Source organism: Bubalus kerabau, chromosome 6 (assembly GCF_029407905.1).
Source record: "Bubalus kerabau isolate K-KA32 ecotype Philippines breed swamp buffalo chromosome 6, PCC_UOA_SB_1v2, whole genome shotgun sequence".
NCBI classification, from domain to species: domain Eukaryota; kingdom Metazoa; phylum Chordata; class Mammalia; order Artiodactyla; family Bovidae; genus Bubalus; species Bubalus kerabau.
In genome coordinates, this window is record NC_073629.1 from 26,986,330 (window position 1) to 27,007,907 (window position 21,578).

The 21,578-nt window shown below is 42.6% G+C and overlaps 1 long non-coding RNA gene across 2 annotated transcripts; it reads right to left on the minus strand.

Moving 5' to 3' along the window:
* Positions 1–47: 47 nt before the first annotated feature.
* LOC129654877 (uncharacterized) lies at positions 48–20,182 on the minus strand. Of its 2 annotated transcripts, XR_008715640.1 has the most exons (4): positions 19,226–20,182; positions 11,511–11,641; positions 10,132–10,183; positions 48–5,178 (listed from the first exon to the last, which is right to left on the minus strand). It is a non-coding gene; the product is annotated as an uncharacterized LOC129654877 (long non-coding RNA). The 2 variants fall into 2 exon arrangements; XR_008715639.1 differs by lacking the exon at positions 19,226–20,182 and having other exon boundaries at positions 11,511–13,346.
* Positions 20,183–21,578: the final 1,396 nt, after the last annotated feature.

Genomic DNA, 21,578 nt, shown 5'->3' on the forward strand with positions numbered 1-21,578 from the left:
GAGAACTGTGCCCGTGTCTAAAAGATGAGAATCTGGGTCTTAGCAGGTAAGGATCTGCAGCAGATCTGTAGTCCTGGTAGGACTTTTGGAAGACTGGACACCATATCCCTACTGACTTCCAAGACACAGTGGCCTGGTTTTCTCTGGAATATTTTCTAGGGTTACTGAAATAGAGAGTGAATGATGGAAGCATCAGAGTCAACAGATATGACATTGTGTCCCATCTCAGGATGCAGACTTCAGACTGCCTGGGACAGACATATGTGCTTGGCTAGAGAAAAGCTCTGAGGAAGACAGATGTACTTGTTTCTGATTTTCTTAATGAATAAACAGTGAACTAATATCCCAGGGTTAGGTGTTCTGAGAGGATACAGCCCAAGCAGTTATCTGAATTTCTTCAGTGATAGCGCGTGATCCTGAAGGCAGGTCAAGAAATACAACACCCAACAGTCACTGTGGCTTTAGGGTATGGCAAAGGTGACGAGTTTCTCTGGTGGCTCAGTAGTAAAGAATTTGCTTGCCAATGCAGGAGACATAGACATGAGTTCAATCCCTGGGCCAAGAAGATCCCCTGGAGAAGGAAATGGCAACCCACTCCAGTATTCTTGCCTGGGAAATCCCAGGGACAGAGGAGCCTGGTGGGGTGTAGTCCATAGGGTCACAAATAGTTGGACATGGCTTAGCAACTAATCCACCACCACCAAAGGATGAATGGCATCATTCTCAACGACACCAGCCCCTGTTTCCATCGAGACTTCCTCAGATCATGAGTGCTGGGCTCTGTGAGGAATTGATAAGGGGCAAGGATGACACAGTGTTGTCCATTCCAGAAATGATCAGGCTGAGATGATGTGGGCCAAGCCAGGGAGAAGGCAGTGGTGAAAGAAGAGCAGCCCAAACAACAACTGTGATCATGAAAACGAAGTGCTTGTTAGCAGCCAAACCTCACCCTGGGTGCTGTGAGCATCTCCTCAAGGCTGGTTTGAGAGACCCACAGTTAAGCTGTTACAGGGCAGGCCACACAGACCGCTTAGAGGACACCGGGCTTCTCTAACAGCACAGACACTTCACGGGAGGTTTGGAAAAGGTTTGAAGTGTGTTTGTTGTTAAACACAATGAGATCAGTTATGCTGCTGAAGCAATCTTCTGGAAATGTTTTTTTCCTCCGGGGTGAGAATGAGGAGGAACGGGAAATACAGGTATGATTAGGAAAAGGACTAGTAATCAACCTTGTGTTGACTTTTGTCTCACTCTGCTTGTGCACCCGGCTGATGAAATGCTAATGTGGGCTTTGTGGGCAATCGGGGGATGGTTATAAATAGAGCTGGCTTAAGAATAAAATAAAATGGCTTTGCCGCACACCCAACATTGTCTGGGGAAAGGTGGTGTCTAGTTATGAACATTCTATATTTTTCCACCTGACACTCCTCCTTCCTGTTTTCCTTTCAGGATTTCAGACTAAAGATAGAGGGAGACTCTTTCAGTCCATGTAAAACTGGCCGTGTAGTCCTTCCACCAGTTACAACTGTACAGAACATGAGCCTCAGCACAGATCTGAACACTGGGGTTTACAAAACTTGGATTTATATAAAATAGAGTATAGTAATGAAGGCCATGGATGATGGAGTCTAATTTCCCAGGGATGAGCCCTTGGAGGGGATCCTTGATAGTGGGCCTTTGTTTCCCCATCTATGAAACACAGAAATTATTACCTCCCTCAGAGGGCTACTGTGGGGATTAAATGAGGTCATACACTCAGTATCAATTATCATTGGTACATGATTAACAAAGGTTTTAGGCGGCAGGTACAGAATACAGAACTCTGGCAATGGCAAGGCCAGAGCAAATGCCAAGGAGTATCAGATTATAGAATCATTTAACTACTACATTTGAAAGGGACTTTGGGGATTGTTCCAACCCTCGTTTAGTGCCAGAAGCTCTTCCCTTCCCTCTTCTCTCCTTAAGTGGTTGCTCAACCCCGTGTGCACACCCACACACCGTGACGCGGGGCTGCAGGCTCAGGCCAGTGTGACAGTTCTGTTGGGAAGTTTCTCTCGATGGCGAATCTAAACCTAACCTCTAGCACTTTCACCTACTGGCTTTGTTGCTTCCAGGTGATGGAGAACAGGCCCATATAGCCTACTTCGTTTTGGAATGATCATCACTACAGTTAGTCCTCTCTACTAACTATTCTTCAAAAGGCTTCTCTTCTAATCACATCACCACCCTGACCCTGTTTTTCCTGGACCCATGATTATCAACCTGGGTGACACATCTGGAGATGGTGTTAGGTTGTCACAAGAAGGGCAGGGGTGCTACTGGCATCCCGGCTAGTGGCCAGGGATGCTGCCAAACAACCTACAATGAACAGGACAGCCCCACAACCAAGAATTATCTGGTTCAAATCATCAGCAAGGCTAAGCTTGAGAAACACTCTCCTAAATATACACTAGAATCGGTGTTCTTCTTAAAATATGGGCATATTTATGCCAAAATATGCAGTCAGCTAACATTGCCATTAGACTGGCATTACTTTGCTATTAAATTAGCCTTGATTTGTTATTAAATTAGCCTCAATTTGCTATTAAACTAGCCTCGACTTGATGGACACGAGTTTGAGCAAGCTCCAGGAGTTGGTGATGGACAGGGAAGCCTGGCATGCTGCAGTGCATGGGGTTGCAAAGAGTCGGACACGACTGAATGACTGAAGTGAACTGAACTGAACTAAATTAGCCTGAGACTCAGGTAGTTGGCACTGATCAGCCAATTTAAGCCCCCTTTCATGTGTTGCTGCTAACCCAGGGATAAGGCCCATATGATCACTTAGAAATCATTTATCAATAGTGGTCCTCTCTCTTGCTGAGTCTGGAGGCAGCCTTGCAGTCTTTTCCAACATGATATCCTAGGCCATCACCATCAATCATACAAAAGAAGCTGGTGTGCGAGATGAAATCCACTTGCTGGTCATGGCTCTCTGATTTTGTGGCATGGGGGCCCAGATATGATGTAATCCTGGGGCCCGGGCTTTGGAGGACCCCACAATCCTGTGTTATGACCCCTAGTGGCAGCTTGAAAGAAGAGAGGATTCCTCAACTTGACTCTCAAAAGCACCCAAGCTTCTCATACAGTTTCCTAAAATCCCTTTCCTCAACACAAAGCCATGTTGTCTGCTGTCATTAAAGCAGTATGGGCAGAGCGGGGATACCCATTCTGCAGTATGGGGCAGAAAGGATGCCCCCTCTTCTACACTCTCCTCAAGCTCCCAGGAACAGCGCCTTCTCTTCCTCCCTCTTCCTCCCTCTTCACTCCCCACTCTTGCTGCTCCTTCTCTGATCCACTCTGTGATCTCATTTCCTGGATCCACACTGGCCTTGATTTCTCCAAAATGAAGAAGTGAAGGAGAGGAATGTAGAGGTAGGGAAACATGTTCTGGATTCTTCAGGGAAAGAAAGAACTTGAGTACTCAGCAATCTAAGCTTCTCACAAACCTAAAACCTACACTAGTCGATATCTAGAGAACGGTACATAGTTTTACCTTGAAGCCCAATGCTTCACATAGAAAGAAAAAGTGAAAGTGAAGTCGCTCAGTCGTGTCCGACTCTTTGCAACCCCATGAACTGTAGCCTACCAGCTTCTCCGTCCATGGGATTTTCCAGGCAAGGGTACTGGAGTGGTTTGCCATTTCCTTCTCCAGGGGATCTTCCCAACCCAGGAATCGAACCTGGGTCTCCCGCATTGCAGGCAGACACTTTACCTTCTGAGCCACAAATAATTCCTTTTCTCCTTTTCTGGGGAAAAAAAAAAAAGCAGAGAGAGAGAACCTTTTTGGATAGGCTGTAATAAATGTCTTCAATTTCAGCATCCCTTTATAAACCTAGTTGCTTCATTAGTTTATAAACAAAGTAATATGTTTGATTTATTCAAATATTTACTTGACTTATTCAAATATTCTGCTTGTAATATTTAAAAGTAGAATTTATTCAGATGAATCCCATATTTGCTAACTTAACCTAGTTTTCAGAGTATTAATCATTTATCAGTGGCACAAGTAGACATACGCTGATAATCTATAAGAAATACAGTCTCTATCAGTTTTCTAGGTCTTTGGGAAGGAGGAAGAAACTGGACAACAGAGAAAGCATTAATGTCTGAATAAGACAAAGAGCATTTGATGCCTTCCCAGATGACTGCTCTACATAACGGCAGAGCAAATCTGGGAAGTCCTTGTTTTCAGAAATAGAGCTAGAGAAGATATTCATGGGTGGGGCTGAGGGGGCCTTCCAAACTTGCAGCCTCCTGCCATATGGCACTTTTTCTACAAGTATGGCTCCTAGGAGAACAGGCTCACAAACTGGACTCCCTGGGTTTGAGACCTGGCTCTCCCACTGTCTAGCTGTGAGAGTTTGGTCATTTACTTAAGCTAAGCCTCAGTCTCCCCACATGTAAAAAGGTAAAGATAGCGACACTTGCCTCAAGGCATTACTGTAAGGAATGAACGGGACTCTGGATGCACAGCACTGGCAGACAGAACAGGACCGATAAGCATCAGCTATTGGTTAATCATCCTTACGGATCTCTGATACAGTGCGAGTTGGTCCTTAAAAGGTAGGTATCTCATTCCAGTTTTCTTTTCTTTTTTTTTAAAGACCTGATGAGAGTTCATTTCAATGCAATTGGCAAGGAAATTTGATTGTTTCAGTGAGATAGCATTTTAAGATAATAACTGGAATTATGACTAATTACACTATAACTGGACGTATCACAGATAGCAAAGACCTTGAATTGATAAATTTCTAGGAATTTCATACAATTTTGGAAGCACATATTAATAACACATTCCATAAAAATATAAGCTAAAGAAGATTAAACATTGCTTCTTTTTCAACAAGGAATTGCAAATAATATTTATTAGGGTCTCATATAGCCAGAAGGAGGTGGTACCCCATTTAGAAGGGTGATTGTTAGGTCAAAAGGATTGCCTATTTGGAACTTCTGAAACTGCAGGGTTAGGGAATCATCAATCTTGTTTCTTGGTAACTCATTACTATAGTCTGTCTGCTGCAATATAGATATCTATAAAGTCAATTAGCTCACATGTGGTCGGAAAAGAGAGGACTGATACAGTTTAATATGGATGTAGTTTTGAGTCACATGCAAATGTTTCCAAGGCGAGAGGAGCTGAAACAGCAGAGAAGAATGACAGTGTCAGTGGGAAAGGGCTGAGTATGGCTTTCTGTTCTGTTTTTCTTTTAATTTTAAATGAACCCATGCACTTGGGGCTCCCACCCCAGAGGCCCACATCCGGCCTTGCACCCCCAGGTTCCACTTCCCGCCATTGTACCCACCTTTACCACAACCTCACTGCCTTATATCACCTTAAGTTGGAGTTTCCACTCAATGGTTTCTGTCCATTTAAAAATTTCCCTGAAGCAGCTTCTGGGCCTACTAAGCTGCCTGCTTTGGCTGCCAAGTCATCTCCCAAGGTACCAATTACTGTGTCTCTTAAGAGACCGATCACAGAGTCACATGGGTTTTGAATGGTCTTCCCTTAGCCCTATTTTTTTCCCCACAAGCCTATTACGTTCATTGTGTGATTCTGTAGAACACGAGGTTATTCGGGAACACAGCATGTCTTAACAGAAATGCCTCATTTTTTCAAGTGTCACAGAAAGGGCCAGCAGCTGAAGCAAAGGCACATGAGAGAAATGAGCGAGGCCCTCCTCAGGTTGTGTGGTTGTTTTATGCTGATCCCCCATCTGCAAGGCGGGCCCCTCCCCTGGCAGGCTGAGGTCTACAGACCCTGAAACTCCCCTCCGCAGGCCCAAAGCTCTCCAGTGTGATGCTCGGGTCCTGACCCCGTGCAGCACAGCAGAAACTTTTCCTTTTGGTTCTGCTTTGGAGACACAGTATCTATTACCATGAATTAGCTAAACATACTTTTGGATGAAGCCTTTCTCTTTACTTTCTTTGAAATTTGTACATGAAAATATACTTTGATTCTCCCTATTTTTCTCAGATTTAAATCAGTTCCTGGAGTGAAGTGAAAGTCGCTCAGTCGTGTCTCTTTGCGACCCCATGGAATATACAGTCCCTGGAATTCTCCACGGCAGAATTCTGGAGTGGGTAGCCTTTCCCTTCTCCAGGGGATCCTCTCAATCCAGGGATCGAATCCAGGTGTCCCACATTGCAGATTCTTTACTAACTGAGCCGCCAGGGAAGCCCTGAAAATAACTTCCTACCTTCCTAGAATTCCTGTGAGAACTTGCTCCTCTCTTCATTGAAACCCTCACCACATTATATCTTATTACAGTGGCATGTATACGTGTCTGTGTGTGCAACGTATGTTTGTATATGTTTTATTTGTGTGTGTCTTACCTCAATTTACTGTAAGGATCTTGAGGGCAGGCATTTGGTTTACTTCATCTGTCTACTTCCTCCATAGTGCCCAGAACAATGTCCTGCACTTAGGAAGTACTTAATAAATGTTTATTAAGTGAACAAATCCTCCAAAGACACTGGTTGTCATCTGGGCTTTTTTGTCAGGAGAGTCTAACAAACGTGCACTGTGAATTCCAATGCAGTTGGTTAGAAGACACAGTTTTGCATTAAACATTTCCTGTAGCGCAGTTATTAGAAATGATTCTTAGGAAGTAAAAACCAAAAAGCGATGTAAGAACACCTTATGTGAAATATTTTATTCATCTTTTTAAAAAATTAACAAGCAGCAGGGAGGAATTATTTCATTTGGCTGCTCTGATATTTCCTGCTTCTCTTTCCAAGGCTCTGGAGGTTGAGCTGTTTCCCAAGGGAATACCAGCTCAGCCCAAACCTCAAGGTGATTTCTGCTTCGAGAGGGAACTTGCTGACAGACAGCAGGGCTCTGCTTCCACTGCAGAGGAAGCATGTGGGCCTGGGGCTGAGGGAGATGGGCTCAGCTGCTCTGACTGTGATGTACAATCTCCACTGTCCCCTCCCTGCTGGTGAGTGTCCAGGTATCTATTCAGTGTCTCTGCTGTCCACCCCACTCATTAGAGAGGGCAGGCCTGTGGCAGGGAGATCTGTGATGGCCCAGTGGGCTGGAAGGGTGGTTAGGAGTGCAGGATGCCAGGGGCAGTGTGGGAAGCAGCAAGGCTGGAGAGAGAGGGTTAAGACTCCCTTTGGAAGGCCATGTTGTCTACATCACAAAGTGGATTTTTACTATGAGGGAGATGGAAAGGCACTTGAAGTTTTAAGCATAGGACTAGTATGATTAGTTTTGTAGTCATTCTGACCAGTAGCTTCGTAGCTAAGCAACGGGTGGTCCTCACAAGCATTTCCATTGGCACCACCAATGAAATGTATACTTAGTTAGAAACCTGTGCTTGTTATATAACCACAGAAGGAAAACAAGAATGGTAATAACTGCTGCTGCTGCTGCTAAGTCGCTTCAGTCGTGTCCGACTCTGTGAGACCCCATAGACGGCAAAAGTACTGGAGTGGGGTACCATTGCCTTCTCCATGGTAATAGCTAATACCGCTTAAAGCTTCCTGTGTGCGGCTGTTCTAGGCAATCTTTTAAAATGTGTCAACTAGGTCTTCACAAGAAGGAATGGAAACAAGGTCCGCAGTGAGTACCTAGTGGCTGGGATGTGAACCTGTTCAGGCTGGACCCAGAAGCCGTGCCGTGATTACAGCATTATACTGCCTCAGTATCACCCTCAGCCCCATTTCGACTAGGTCATCCCCCCTAAGCCACACTCATAGAAATTCTGGGACTTCCCTGGTGGTCCAGTGGTTAAGAATCCACCTGCCAATGCAGGTTCTGTCCCTGGTCTGAGAACTAAGATCCCACGTGCTGTGGAGCGGCTAAGCCTGAGCACCGCAGCTACTAAGCCTGAGTGCCTGGAGCCCGTGCTCTGCAACAGGAGCAGCCATGGCACCGCAATGAGAAGCCTGTGTGCTGCAACTAGAGAGTAGCCCCCACTCGCCGCAACTAGAAAAAGTCTGTGCGCAGCAGCGAAGACCCCGTGCAGCCAGAAATAAATACATAAATCAATACATAATAAAAAACTCTGAAGTCACCACTGATTCTGGCCGGGTGAAGCATGGGTTAGCAAGGTGTAGTCTAGAAGCAGGGCTGTCAGGAGAGTGTTGCAATGATGCCGCTGAGACATGGTGGTGACCAGGAGCAGTGGGGACAGAAATGGAGGAATATGAGAGAAATTAAGGAGACCAGGACCTGATCATTCAAACAAATGAGAAAATGTACACTGAATGCTTAGCACCAAGCCTACTACATGCTCTTTTTGATATACTGAAATACTTATATGATATTTTTGTTATTACCAGTTGGGTTATTCTCCAGATTTAAGTCATAGCTTTTAATAATAAGTATGCAGCAAATAGCCAGAGGTAAATTTTTTTACAGTAAAAAAGAAACATATGAATAGCCCTTATGGAATATGCAACAATCATTGCCCATTTTGATCTTAAAACAAGATCATAGCTAGGGCTGCTGTAATAAAATACCACAAACTGGGTAACAACAGAAAAAAATATTGTCTCACTGTTTTGGATACTAGCAGTCTGGGTGGTTCCTCCCAAGGACCATGAGAAGAATCTGTTCAGGCTTCACCCCCAGCTTCTGGTATTAGTTGGCAATCTTTGGTGTTCCTTGGCTTCTAGATCTCCGCTTTCATCTTCACATGCTGTTTTCCCTGTGAGTGTCTGTGTCCAAATATCCCCTTTATATAAGGACACCAGTCATGTTGAATTAGGGCCCACCCTACTCCAGAGGCTTCCCTGGTAGCTCAGCTGGTGAAGAATCTGCCTGCAATGCAGGAGACCCTAGTTCGATTCCTGGGTCAGGAAGATCCACTGGAGAAGGGATTACACCAGTCATATGGAATTAGGGCCTACCCTACTCCAGTGTGGGTTTCTCTGGTGGCTCAGACAGTAAAGAATCTGCCTGCAATGCGGGAGACCTGGCTTCGATCTCTGGGTTGGGAAGATCCCCTGAAGAAGGGCATGGCAATCCACTGCAGTATTCTTGCCTGGAGAATCGCCATGGACAGAGGAGCCTGGCAGACTACAGTCTATGGGGTTGCAAAGGGTTGGATATGACTTAGCGACTAAGCACAGCACTACTCCAGTATGATTTCATCTTAACTAATCACATCTGATATGACTATTGCCAAATAAAGCCACATTCTGAGGTCCTGGGGGTTAGGACTTCAAAATATGAGTAGGGAGGGGCATACTTCAACTTGTAATATTTTTATAACAGATGGAGCAGGAATTAGTCCTACTCCCATTTTAAAGATAAAGAAACTGAGTCCCAGAGAGACAAAGTAATTCACCCGAGGTAAGTGATTCCTGGGTCACAAATGCAAGTCTGCTTTGTCCAGCTCAGTAGTCAGAAAGCCAGACAGTACCTCTTGCTATGAGTTTGTTGAGCTGTTCTCACACACTTGGACCAATAATATTTGAGGCCACACCTAGGTGTGTAAAGAAAGTGGGCAGTGGTCAAATGTGGTCTCTTCTTGGAATTAACTGCAGATACCTTGTCAGTCCTAGTGATCATTTTGCTTATTCAGTTGTTGTCCCTATGGCTATATCTCATGAGGGCTTAACCTCTAGGGGAACTGTTTACTCAAATTGTTGCTCGTGAGTCTATCGTTTCTCTCTGGTGGGCTCATCCCTGAGCTGAGGGGAGCTGGGTACAATGAGCCTATTCGGGGCAGCAAGAAAAATGCCCTGTGCTTCCCTTCTCTCTCTATAGCATCATTCTTTGCCTCCCTGTGCCTCTCTTTTGTCCTGCCTATTGCATAACATCAGTGTGGGTGCAGGGAATGTGTGAGTTGGCAGCAATGAGACTGTGGCGGAGGACACCTGCCTGATGACTTATGCACCAGAGCAGGCAGCGCTGGGAAAGCTTCCCAGGGACTGCTTTGCCACCACGCCAGCTCTGACCTGCACCTTCTGTTCTGTCTGAGTCACTCTCAGCAGCTCAAGCCGGTATCCCCTAATGGGTTCCTCTGGGCAGAGAGGAGGGACACACCCCATCCTGAACCCCCATCCCTGGCAGGCAGTGTAGGAAGTAGTCAAGTACAGATTCTGGAGACAGAGTCTAATCCCAGCTCTGCTACTTACCAACCATGTGAATTTAGGGAAGAAGCTTACTATCCCTATGTCATGTCTTCATCTGTAAAATGGAGATACGTTTGTTAACCTCATAAGGTTATCACATGGATAAATGATATAGTCCATAAATGGTGCCTAAAACAACATATCTGTGACATGATTCTAGCACTCAGTAAATATGAGCAGTATTTCCTTATTTGTTTATTTCCTAAACATCATTTATTAATCTGCTCATTGAAAACTGGCAAGATACATTTCAAGAAGTTACCAGTTGTTATGTCTGGATGGTGGAGTTTCAGGTGACTTTATTGTCTTATTTTTGTTTATCTGTATTTCCTAAGCTCTCTGTAATAAACTTCTTACTGTTTTAATAAAACAAACTCTCAGTGAGGATCTACAGAGTGAAGTGGACTAGTGGGTACAAAGCAAAGATATGACCACTGTCCTTAGTGGAGTTTAAAGTCTATGGAAGGAGACAAACAGATAGATTAATGATGTAATAAGAGGGATGCAGTAATGCTCAGGGTGGGCTAAAGATTGAACTAGTCTCCCTCAAGTGGCACCTGGCATTACAGAAATGCCATTGGGTTTTCCCCAGCAGTCTTTGTGTCTGATCTTCACTGATCTGGAAATAGGAAAGTAAGATGATGCACACAATCAGACAAAAGAGCCACTCCTTTAATCTATCCCAGCACCCAGGGGGCCGAGGATGGAATTGTTGAGATCCCTTTCTAAGGCACCTATTTCTAGGAAAGGACATATTTTGAAGAAAAAGTTGAGAGTCTTTATATAGTACCTCCTACAAAGGGCAGGTATGAGCCTAGGTTGCAAAGCAGCATGTTAAGTGGAATAAAGAAGTAATTTCCTGTTTCTTTCTCTCTCCATAGCATTATTAGCATCATCATTATTCTGGCTGGAGCAATTGTATTTATCATCGGTTTTGGTATTTCAGGTATGTGATTTCGTGCATTACCATAATCCATCCGCTGCTCATCAGTAAGTCCCTAATCATTTAATGTGTAGAATGGCAAGAACACAGGGCCTTAACCCAGAAAACCTCAGAGGAGAGCCCTGGTTCTTCTACTTATTGACTGTGTTCTCTGCCCTTTAGTCATTTAACTCCCCACACCTCAGTTCCCTCATATATGATGTGGAGGAAATAACATCTTCATCACCAGGTAGCTGAGAGAATAAATGGAATGTCTCTCTGGCTGTTCTCTTCACCAGACAGTGCTGAAGATATCATTCTGGGATCACAGCTAAGTGCCTTGGCTGAGCCATTCTATCAACAGCTGACCTGAGTAGATGATTCCTTTGCAGTGGGGCTTCCACTGAAGTGTTGAAGAATATCAAGTCTTCAACACAGGGTTCTTAAACAGAATACTTACTGGTCATAACTGCTGTTCCATGTGGGAAACAGACGCCATTGTGGCATGGATGGTGAGTTTCCAAAGGCAGTCAACTGATCTCAGTTGCAGGAACAGTCCTCTCTTCTGTGTAGGCCACGTCTCAGGAGCATCTATTATGGATGCCAGATTAAGATGTTGAGTGAGTTAGACCAGCAGCTGTCCTCTCTGAAGCAAGTCACTTGCTTCATTTCCCTTGAAGCGCCTTGACTCAGGCCAACACATTTATTTTAACTTAGACTGTGGCCAAAGCTGTCAATTGATAACTTTAGTTCTTATAGTTCCAGCTGTCTTTTCTCTCTGTCACTCTCCTGCAGTGTGCGTGCTGCCACTAAATAGTAATCACAAGGCATAAATGAATAAAACTCATTCATTTGTAGATCTGTTTGCCTAGAGAAGATATTAGCATCTTTCTCCATTTTCTTTATCAGTAAAAATGTGTATTTTGTCTTTCATCTATTTTTCTATTGGGTTATCTTTTTCTTTTTGATATGCAGGAATTATATGCTGAGTGCAATTTGGTTATATGTATTGAGAAATCTCTTCTACTCTCTGGCTTGCTTTTTCACTCTCTTAATGATGTCTTTCAATGAGTGAAGTTCCTAATTTTAACACAGTTCAATTTATCTTTTTCTTTATACCAGGAATTTTTTGTAAGCAGTTGTTTAAGATGTCTACCTATTCCAAGGTCACAGATATTTTCTTCTAGGTTATCTTGTGGAAGCTTTAATGTTTAACCTCTCACATTTATATCTACAACCATCTAGAAAAATTTTGTGCATGGGCAAAGACGGTGGTTAAGATGGGTCAAAACACTATCCTTCCCCCACTTCTCATTAGTGTTATTTTTATCATAAATCAAGTAGCCAAATGTGTTTGGATCTGTTTCTGAGCTCACTAGCCTGTTTTATTCTAATATTCTTTTATAATTTGTTTTCTCTTTATCTTATCTCTTCCTATTCCTAATCTTGGGTGCTCTTTCTCCCCAAACCCTCTGTCAACTTAAAATAGATTTACAAGGTGTTAATTGGCCTTATAGTAGTTTTGAAGGAACCAGGTTTTGGTTTTGGTTTTATTTTTACTTTCTCTGATTTCCTTATTTAATTAATTCTTTTAATTTAAAGCTTTTATCTTCATTAATGTTCCTCTTCCTGCTTTATTTTGCTGTCTTTTAATTCTTTAAGTGATGATCCATTTAAGTTCTTTTTTATTTAAAAAACCTTTGTTGACGTATAGTTGATTTATAATGTTGTCTAATTTCTGCTGCATAGTAAAGTGACTCGGTTATACACATATGTACATTCTTTTAAAAAAAAATTTTTTTTTCCACTACAGTTTAAACCAGTAGACTGGATATAATTCCCTTTGCTATACAGTAGGACCTAGTTGTTGCTGACTTTTAATTCTTTTTCTAGTATATTAAAATAAGCACTTCACAAAACAGTATGTCCAGAAAGCCAATAAATAGATCCTAGTAGATACTGCCATTTCATTTTCCACTGTGATTTACCAAGTTATTCTTAACCAGAGGTGTATGAGGGACCCCTGACACGTATGCATCACGTCCTCACCAACACTGGATATTGTGGAATACTGCTGTGATTTTAACTTCTATTTCCTGGTGACTAAGAGACGTATGTTTTCAAATAAGAAACATAATGTTGAGCAACAGAGCAAGACACAGAACAGTACATTCTATATGAAAAAACAGGGACTTCCCTGGTGGTCCAGTGGCTAAGACTCTGAGTTTCCAATGTAGCGGGGGCCGGGTTTGATCCCTGGTCAGGGAACCAGATCCCGAATGTGTAGCAACAGTTCCTTGAATACAAAGAAGACTCTTTAAGTGTTTTCTGAATAGACAAGTGGACAGAGGCATGGAGGGGTAAATACATAGATAGAAGTTACAGTTCACTCAGTTCAGCCATGAGCTACCAATAATATTAAAATCCTACCACCAGTGAAAGGTTTTCTGCCTTCTTTCTACTTCATAAAGTAAAAGCTGGTTATTTGGGATTAAATGGACTGTTTATTAGTTTAACACTATTTAGTTGGCTTTTTCTCAATTGCCTATATTAAAAGAACCACAACCGGTACCTGAGAGCATGACATTACCACACTTTAAATGAGTTAGATAAAATGTTAGCTGGATTAATATACTAGACAATGAAATTAAGCAAATAGCATTAGGTAGATAGTGGTGTGGTGGTAGTGGTGATATTTTTCAAGTCTTTTTGTGTTCACCTCATGGTGCCAAATAACTTTGCATATATTATCTGATTTACAACTCACAAGAAATAGATAAATATTATGATGTCCTGATTAGAAACTTGTGTAAAGTTGCACACAGCTAGCAGCCAGGCACAAACACATAATTGCATTTCAAATCCTGACATTTGCTTCCAGAACCCACACTCCCACCCATCACCCTATACCATGATACTCATGCAGAGCTGTAACACAGAAGGATGTTTTCTGGTGTACCTTGCAGGCATTATTCCTGAGACCACAGATGATAAAGATATTTCTAAATACAGAAAAAAAAAAATCTATTTCTTTGTAACTTTCCTGAGGCTGTATAGGTCACCTTCTCATAGGCATTCCACTCCTTCTGAACTCTAAATATGGACCCCAAATGCATTTGAGGTGGTTGGTTGGGAAGAGAGGCTGAGTAGCTTCCATCAGGCTGGTTTTAGGGCAGCCTTCGTGGATGACCCTTTAAGAAGGAGGGAGATGCAATGGAAAGACCCCTGACTATACTCTGCTAGTCTCTGCACTATCACTCACCCCCTGGGTAACTTTAAACAGCTCTGTGTGATAGAAACACTTAGAGATCGGAGTTGCTCTAATCTCAGGGATAACATTGTGTATCCTTTGGGATGTAACTTAACTTTCTAGAACCTCACTGGTAAAATAGTGAGAGTCATTGTGGGAATTACATGAGACAGTGTTTATAAAGTGCCAGACACATATATGTGTAATAAATGGCTGCTGTTATTGTTTACATTGATACCATCATGCCATGAATAATTTGCTATTATCAATGCATTCACACAGCACCTCCTAAAACTTGAACAATTTCCTGGCCACACCAGGCAATTCCTCTGAAGTTAGGGAATCCTGGACAGGAAGTCACAGGACACTCCCTCCTAATGATGCTCCATCTTTGGTCACTGGATAAAACAATAAGGCATGTGCTTCTGGCACCAAAATACAAAATTGAAGTGGTTTGGAAAGAAACTGATACATATTTTTTTCACTGGAGTCATCTGGGAAATGAAATAGATGTTGACCTTTCTTATACTTCTTTTAAGGTTTTTAATTGTTTTTATTTTTACATGAGGTAGGGATACTGTTTTCACGGGTAGGCTCTCCACATATCTCAATCTGGCCCTGGATATCAGCAAAATGTGATAGAAGGAATACAGACTTAGAGCTTCCCTAGTAGCTCAGCTGGTAAAGAATCCACTTGCAATGCAGGAGACACCGGTTTGATTCCTGGGTTGGGAAGATCTGCTGGAGACAGGAACGGCTACCCACTCCAGTATTCTGGCCTAGAGAATTCCATGGACTAGAAAGAGTTGGACACCACTGAATGACTTTCACTTTCAGGCTTAGGAAAAACTCAGACAAGACTGAGTTTGACACTGGCTCCACTACTAGCGAGATACAGGGCTTCAGGCAAGCCATTTAATCCCACAGAGCTTCTTTATCCTATTCATATAATGGGTACAACAGTATAATTCCTACATCGCAAGGTTGTTCTCTGGCTTAAACTGAGCCACTGCAAGCATTTAGTAAAATATTTCTTTCCTCCTGGTGTGCTGATCTGCAATATTTCTAAATGATTCTAACTAATAATGGTCATCGATATCATCGATTTAAGGTTCAACACGTGGCAAGTCAGGTACCATGCTTTTCTTACACTGTATCATTTAGTTCTTTCAGGGACCCTCTGAGGGAGCTACTATTATTAACATCCCCACTTTACAGATGAAAAAAATTATGGAATAGAGAAATTAGAAAACTTGCCCAGGCCCTATATCCAATAAGTGGCAGAGCTGGGACTTGATCCCCCACAGCTTGATGTCTGTTCTTACATGCCAGGCTCTGCTGCTGCTTCCCTATTGTTCAGTTTCTAAGTCATGTTTGACTCTGCGACCCCATGGACTGCAGCACACCGGGCTCCCCTGTCCTTCACTATCTCCTGGAGTTTGCTCAGATTCATGTCCATTGAGTCAGTGATGCTATCTAACCATCTCATCCTCTGCCACTCCCTTTTCCTTTGGTCTTCCATCTTTCCCAGCATCAGGGTCTTTTCCAGTGAGTCAGTTCTTCACATCAGGTGGCCGAAGTACTGGAGCTTCAGCTTCAGCATCAGTCCTTCCAATGAACGTTCAGGACTGATTTCCTTTAGGATTGACCTGTTTGATCTCCTTGCTGTCCAAGAGTCTGTCAAGAGTCTTCTCCAATACCACAATTGAAAAACAGTAATTCTTTAGCACTCAGCCTTCTTTACGGTCCAGCTCTCACAGCCATACATGACTACTGAAAAAAACCACAGTCTTGACCATACGGACCTTTGTGGGCAAAGTGATCTCTTTGCTTTTTAATACACTATCTAGGTTTGTCATAGCTTTTCTTCCAAGGAGCAAGCATCTTTTAATTTCATGGCTGCAGTCACCATCTGCAGTAATTTTTGGAGCCCAACCTCCTTCCCTACATTGCTCCTTTCACTAGCCTGGCCCAGCATCCTTTCTAATGTTTTCTCACAAAGCAACTGTTCTCCTCCACCCTGCCCTCTTCTCTGGTGAGAGCGGCACTGACAGGTGCTTCCCTAGGTTCCAGCAGTGCAGGCTTAAGCCTATGTGTTTCCACCTTTCCACCATGTGCTATGGTGCCCATCCAAACAGCTGGCGGCGGTGGATGCTGAGAATGCTGTCTATGCTATTGGAAACCACAGAACTTACTAAGTCATTTCAAAGGAAAGTTCATTTTCCCAGGTTTCATCCAGTGGTATTGGGCATCCCAGAATCATAGTTTCTATAAAGAATCCTTGCTTTGAGCTCGGCCTGGTGCTCTGTGACAACTAGAGGGGTGGGATTGGGGGTGTGGGGGTGGGCAGGTGGCAGGCACAAGAAGGACGGGATTATATGTATACTTATGGCTGATTCAGGGTTTCCCTGTTGGCTCAAATGGTAAAGAATCTGCCTGCAGTGCAGGAGTCTTGGGTTAAATCCCTGGCACAGGAAGATCCCCTGGAGAATGGAATGGCTACCCACTCCAGTATTCTTGGCTGGAGAATGCCATGGACAGAGGAGCCTGGTGGGCTACAGTCCATAGCGTCACAAAAGAGTTGGACATGACTGAGCGATTAACAATTAATGGCTGATTCACCTTGCTGTGCGACAGAAACCAACACCACATTGTAAAGCAATTATCCTCCAATTAAAAATAAATTAAAAAAAAAAAAAGAATCCTTGCCTTGTGTTACCTATATCCCCACTTTCCAAGAGATTCCTGCTCCTACTGCAGATAGCAGTTAAATAGTGCCCATCCATGTGAAAACAGAAAGACTCCAATTTCAGCTTGCTGCCCTCTGACAATCCTCATTTCGCATGCAGACCAGAGCTATGGCAGTAATTAGCCCCCAGGAGCTAGAGAATTCATTTTCAGTGAGTGGTTGGGGCTTCTAACTTTAAAAAGGTTTGATAGAATCTTAAGAGACCAGTGGAATTCTTAAAGCCCATGCCTGTTTAACAGAGTTTTGTATCAGTAGATACAAAACTAGTAGTAGTTTTCTACTACTTAGTATTATCTACTACTTAGTAGTATCTACTGATACAAAACTCTAACCGTCTCTTAAAGTCCTTTTACCCTCAACCAGCCACACAAGAGCCCCTGGTGTTTAAGAGACCTGGAGAGTCACATTAGACCAGACTGTGGTTCCTAGAACATAGCTCCTTGAGCCAATATTTGTTGGCCAAATTGAAAACAGATTTCTTTTTGAGAGAAGCAATATTCGTATGGTATTGCTTGCAAATTAAATTTCATTTTATCACTTGTAACCATCATTTATTCACCTAACAAATAAGTACTTATTGATTGCTTTCTGGGTGCAAAAGCAATGCCTAGGTCCTCAGGGTTTTTAAAATTCTCACTGGCTTTTATTCCTCCTTGATTTGCTACAAGGAGGGGGGATTTAATCAGCACTGCACTCATTCCATCTGCCACATCTTTAATGCAACCTTAAATGAGCTAGAGCTGGAGGTGGGTCCCTGGGGCACTCCACAGCTGCCTACTTTTAATCATTACGTTTTCTAAGAGATATTTCAACAAATTCTCCACCTGTGGGCTCAAGGCCAACACATTAAAATTAATTTGGTAACATAATTACTGAACTAAGATAAGTCATTACCATTTCATTCTCTCCATAAATTGTGCTAATCATGTACTTTTTCTAAAAAGTAATTTTTCAATTCAACTTTAATGGGACTTTATAAACTACAATCAAATTTACCCTTGCTCTAAAATAGTTACATTTGCTTTATGATTTTATTGAGAATCATGGTATATTTTCATTGCTTTTTCTATTTTTCACTGACTCATATTTCCCCAAAATTTAGATGGGATAATCTTGCCAAATGTTCCTTACTCCTACAATCACTTTGGATAGAATCATTATTTCAAACAGTGTCTTGATTTCAACTGATTTTCATTCATTCATTTATTCATTCACTCAACAAACATTATTTTTCTCTGTAAAAATAGCACTAGGCACTTGTCTTAGTTTGCTCAGGTTGCCATGACAAAATATCATACAGTGACTAGATCCAAGAGAGGTCCCCTGGCCTGTTGAAGCATAGAGCTGAATAGCACTGTGGTCTGGTCTTACTGTAGGATCTAAGAAGTCTGGTAGCCTTCCTTCATTTTGCCTCATTTTTCTACACCCTTTGGTTTTTTCTGTACCAAGCTGGCAATATATAATTCTATCTCTATTCCTGGCTTCTGTTGTGGTAGCTGTTAAAATCCATGAGTCATACATATCATCTCCTTATCAAATGGATGTTCACCCACACCCTGAGTGCTATCTTCAGAACAGCTTTCTCATTTTTTGCAATATTGATAGGCTGAGAATTTTCTAAATCTCAGTTATGGATCCTTTTTGCTTAACAATTTCTTCTTCAATTCATCTTTCTACTTTCCCATATTTTAGTAAAAGCAGTCAGGAATAACCAAGCCACTCTTTCAACAATTTGCTTAGAAATCTCCTCAGCTAAGTATCCAATTTTATGGCTCACAAGTTTTACCTTCTACAAAACACTAGAACACAGTTCGGCCAAGTTCTGTGCCACCTTCTAACAAGGACTGCTTTTCCTCCAGTTTCCAATAATGTGTTCCTCATTTCCCATCTGAGATGTGACCACATGGCCCTTAACATCCACATTTCTAGCAGACACTTCAAAGCTCTTTCAGTCTCCACCCATTACCCAGTTTCAAAACTTCCTCCATATGCTTATTAGGTACTTATCACAGCAGCAACCCCACTTCTCAGTACCAAAATTTATCAGTCAGGGTTCTCCAGAGAAACAGAACCATTAGGGTAGGTGTGGGTATGTGTGTGTGACGGGATATAGGGAAGAGGAGAGAGACAGAGAAAGGCAGAGAGAGACAGTGATATTTAGAAAGAATTGGCTCACATGATTGCAGACTTTGAGAAGTCCTAAGCTCTGAGGTTAGCAAGCTGGAGACCCAGATAGTTCAGTTCCAGTCTGAGTCCAAAAGTGTGAGACCCAGAAGAGCCGATGGTGTAGTTCTAGCCTACAAATAGGCAGGCTCATAATCTGAAAAAGCACAACGTTTCAGTTCAAGTCTGAAGGAACTGACTAGCAGGAAAAGACTGATGTCCCAGCTCGAAGGCAGCATGAGACCCCTCTTGCTCCGCCTTTTTGTTCTATGAGATCTTTAATTGATTGGGTGAGGCCCACTCACATTAAGGAAAGTGATCTGCTTTATTGATTCAAATACTAATCTCCCCCAGAAACATCCTCACAGACATACCCAGAAAGTGAAAGTGAAGTCGCTTAGTTGTGTCCAACTCTTTGCGACTCCACGGACTGTAGCCTACTAGGCTCCTCTATCCGTGGAATTTTCCAGGCAAGAGTACTGGAGTGGGTTGCCATTTCCTTCTCCAGGGGTTCTTCCCAACCCAGGGATCAAACCCGGGTCTCCCACATTGCAGGCAGATGCTTTACTATCTGAGCCACCAGGGAAGCCCAGAATATCTGACCAAATGGCTGGGTACTGTGTGGCCCAGTCAAGTCAACACATAAAAATAACCATCAAAGCATTTACAGGACTTACAAATATGATTATGACAGTTTTTCCTTTGAAAAGCTTACGAATTAGTGCCAGAGACAGACTAGAGACAAAGCAAAGGGAGACAGATGCTACAATAAAGGCAAAGAAAAGCATTCAGGAAGAGCAAAGAGAATCTATTAACTTTGCTTTGGCAGATCAAAAAGGGTTTCATGTGAATCCCTCAATCTGAATAGCCTTGAATATAAGTAGAATTTGGACAATTGGTGATAAAGGAGAAGAAGGAACTATAAGCTGTAGGTGCAAGATGAACAAGTGTGTGTGTCAAGATGCACAGTACAATTATAACCAGTACTAGCCTGCAATATGGAGAAGGCAATGGCACCCCACTCCAGTACTCTTGCCTGGAAAATCCTGTGGATGGAGGAGCCTGGTAGGCTGCAGTCCATGGGGTTGCGAAGAGTCGGACACGACTGAGCGACTTCACTTTCATGCATTGGAGAAGGAAATGGCAACCCGCTCCGGTGTTCTTGCCTGGAGACTCTCAGGGACGGGGGAGCCTGATGGGCTGCCATCTATGGGGTCGCACAGAGTCGGACACGATTGAAGCGACTTAGCAGCAGCAGCAGCAGCAGCCTGCAATATCTTGGATATCAATCTGTCAAGTAAAAACAAATAAAAAGCAAATTAAATCTTTAAAGCAATGTTCAAGAAAATACAAAAGCAAGGGACTTCCCTGGTGGTCCAGTGGCTAAGATTCCATGCTTCCAGGGCAGAGGGCCTGGATGTGATCCATGGTCAGGGAACTATATCCCACATGCCACAACTAAAGATCTGATGTGCCATAAGGCCTGGCGCAGGCAAATAAATAAAAATAATAAAAAGAAAATGCCATGGCAGAGCAAACTCTTTTCTCATGATGAGGTCCTCTGTTAGAGCCCATTTGTGAGCCCCACTGTTCTAGGATTCTGTACAGGAAGAGCAGATGTGCCAAATTTGTTATTACATTGAATTTTTTATGTTCTTTCTTTTATTGAAAAAAAATCAAGTACATCTTTGCAAAAACAAAAATAGAATTTTATTAGAGCAGCACAAAAGGGAAAGAAAGAAAAGGCAGGGGATGAGGTATGTTGCACTCATATTACACAGCTAAACTGCATATTATCTTCTTTCATATTTTTTTCCCCAAATCTCCCACATGAATGGCCATTCATGGCAGTTACTCCAGAGCCTCTCATTTCCCATACTCTAAAGCCTCCAAAACATCCTTCCAACTCAGCTTATGCATGTGTTTTTGTTTCCTGTCTCCTTTTTACTGATAATTTTTTCTTCCATTAGTAGTTCTCTGTGCTTTATAATATAAATGCATCTAGCTTGCTTCTCCAGTTCTGTCCCACATCCATTACCTTCATCTGTTTATAAAGGCCTAGGAGCTAATGAGACATTTCCAACCTCTTATAGGCTGGAAGACGCAAGAGGCCAAAGATACCCCTATGTTCATAATGTTAACCTCTTCAATTTTTGAAAAATAGCAAGTATCCTTTGCTTATGTATTTTTCCATTGAAGGCAGCAAATAAATAAATTGCTTGATATGCAAACTACAGTAGAGAATATAGTAGAAAGTATGGCTGGAAAGGCAGCAATAAGGGCTAATATATATGGGCATTTCCTATGTGGCCCGCAGTACTTCACTTTGAAGGCCATGCTGTTAGTCTGAAGTCTACTCCACAGCC